Source organism: Papaver somniferum, unplaced genomic scaffold, assembly GCF_003573695.1.
Source record: "Papaver somniferum cultivar HN1 unplaced genomic scaffold, ASM357369v1 unplaced-scaffold_10, whole genome shotgun sequence".
NCBI lineage: Eukaryota > Viridiplantae > Streptophyta > Magnoliopsida > Ranunculales > Papaveraceae > Papaver > Papaver somniferum.
The window spans coordinates 339,754-342,486 of NW_020618825.1; the positions used below are offsets into that span (position 1 = coordinate 339,754).

The following is a 2,733-nucleotide window of genomic DNA, read 5'->3' on the forward strand; positions in this document are numbered from 1 at the left end:
TCTGAATATGGGTCAATCTTTTGACGGTTATCAAATCTAGTGTTATTATAAAGAGCATTGGCCTGCTCTTCAATATTCTGGCCTTCCCAAAAAGGCTCCACTCTACCACTAGTCTGGCCCACTTCTAAGGCTTCTAACCTTTTTGCTATAGCAGCAATTTTGGCATCTGATTCATAGCCTCCTTCTACCCTATTAACGTTTCCTCTACTTAAAAGAATTGTTTTCTGGGGTGCCCTACTATTTTCCCATTGCTTTTTTTTCGGCGATTTCATTAAAAAATTCCATCGCCGCATCAACAGTTTGGTTTTCAAATCCACCAGTGCATAGAGACTCAACCATGGTCGTTGTGGAATAATCTAAACCCTCATAAAGGATCTGAACTAGCCTAACCTTTTCTAAACCATGATGAGGACACTGGGATAATAAATCATTGAACCTTTCCAAATACCTATATAAAGATTCTCCCTCTTGTTGTGAAAATGTGCATATTTGCGTCCTAATAGACGATGTTTTGTGCCTAGGGAAAAACTTATTGAAAAAGGCAGATGTAAGTTGTTCATATGTCTCAATTGACTCGGAGTCCAAACTATACAGCCACGACTTGGCCTTATCTTTCAGGGAAAATGGGAATAACCTAAGTTTCAAAGCATCATCATCTAAGCCTCTAATTCTTAGAGTACTACAAATTTCCTCAAAATCCCTAACATGGTAATAAGGGTTTTCATTTTCTTTCCCTAAAAAGATTGGGAGCATCTGTAAGGTCCCAGGTTTCAGTTCATAGGGTGCCTCCGTTTCAGCTAACTTAATACACGAAGGACGGTAGTCCTAGTTGGATTCAACAAAGCTTTCAAAGTTGCCATTTCTGGCGCTATCGGAGCAACAGGATTCTCTCCTCAGTCAAAGAACGTTCAAAAACAGACTCTTCAAAAGCCGGACTTTCTAGATTAAGGTAATCGAGACGCTTCGAACTACTAGGTTTCTCTTTAACAAATCTACCTAGTGCGTCTCTTTTACGTTCAGGCATATAGAATTTTCTAAATTGGAAGGGTAAGCAAACACAGATCAAGGCCGACTCAACCAAATCAAACCTATTGATTTCTAGCAAACAAAAAGCATGATGGCTCCACTTAGATTGTTTCTAGACCAGCTTCTAATCCTTCGAACGGGAATTCGTTACAATTTAAGCAAACCCCTCTGGAATCAATCCGAGTTAACGTAAGTTGAATAGAGGCGAGGGAAGCTCGGTGGAGCTTTGATACCCAAGGCCTCACCGGTATTACAAGGCGGCGCAGTCACGCATTCAACTTACAGAAACCGTCAAGAACTTCGAAGTATGCTTAAAAGTAACCAATATTTTTCGAATGACTTTCCTGTTAAGCTCGTTACCCTATCGGTCTCGTTCTAGTCAAAATTTTAGGCTTAGGTTCGCGTAGGTTACGTGTTCCTAAAGCGGGCAAGAAGAGAACGGTGATGAAATCCGAACCCTTATCTTGTATGGCCAGGCCTTGCCCTTTACTAGAAAAATAAATATCTGTATTCATTCCTCAACATATGTGCATACGAAGGAGTCCAGTAACTCGCTGACAGGGGATTCGCGAGTGTTTAGAATCTTACCTCCCGTTCCAGACGGGGGATGAATCGGTTGTAGTCGACTCGGGCCACTGACTCCGATGTCTAGTGTACGAACCCAAGGTGCAGAGACAATATCGTAATTGTCCTCCTTCTCTGCAAACAGTTTATATTTAAAGTACCCTTCCGAAAGGTAATAAAAAAATAATGTCCCAAAGTCCAAAAAAATAAAGAAAAATTACAAAAATAATAAACCCTAATACAATTTTTTTTTAAATAAAATAAAAAAACCCTAAACTAAAATTGTCTAAAATAAAATTGTCTTCTTTTCTGTTCTTTTTGCTTTAATCTTTAGCTCCAAGTCTTTATGAAATCACCAAACTCCTTGGTTCAATTTTCTTTATGATCCAGAACCTGTAGACACACGGTAGAGAAAGGCTTCACATTAGTCAACTTAAAGCAGCATAAGAACCAATTTTGTAACGAATCGTTCATTTTAGCATCACAAGCGCGACAAGTTTTCTATTCTCGAGAGTCAGATACATCTAACTGGTATGTGATGATAAAACCACCACCTAGGGGTTTCCATGAATTAAAGGAATTCAATGAAAAGGACGACACTAGTTGCCAACATGTGGATACTTCAACTCTTGCCTTACAAATGGATGGCGAGAGTGAGAGTTACGCAAGATAAGATGTTGAACCTATCGTAGTGGTTCCGATAAAGAAGAAGAACAAGAGGAAGAATAAAAGGAAGTTCACAAGTTAGGTAAGTATGTACTGTATTGTATTTACTGTAATCTTTTTTTACTGTCTTCGTCGTTCTCGTTGCCGTCATTGTGGATCTTGTTGTCACAGTTCTTATGAATTTCCTTTGCTGAAACTAGTATTTTTCTTGTGATTGTGATGTATGATCTTATTACTGTGATTGTGAATGTGATTGTGATTGTGATGTTTGATCTTAGTTCCTAGTGAACAACCTTTTTAACTTTGCCAGTGAAAACGATTTATCATTTCATTGCCGGTCTCAAGCCCGGAAAAAGGAGGAGAGAAGAAGGGAATTTGTGATGGTACAGTCATTTACAGTCAGAGGACTAGATATACACAGTAATTTATCTTCTTTTTTGTTTTTAGTTACCATTTGGTGCTATGGGTTGTCATTGT

At 38.7% G+C, this 2,733-nt stretch overlaps 1 pseudogene; it reads left to right on the plus strand.

Annotated features, from left to right (window-relative positions):
• The first annotated feature begins 397 nt into the window (after positions 1-397).
• Positions 398-497, plus strand: LOC113327446 (annotated as a pseudogene).
• The last annotated feature ends 2,236 nt before the right edge of the window (positions 498-2,733 follow it).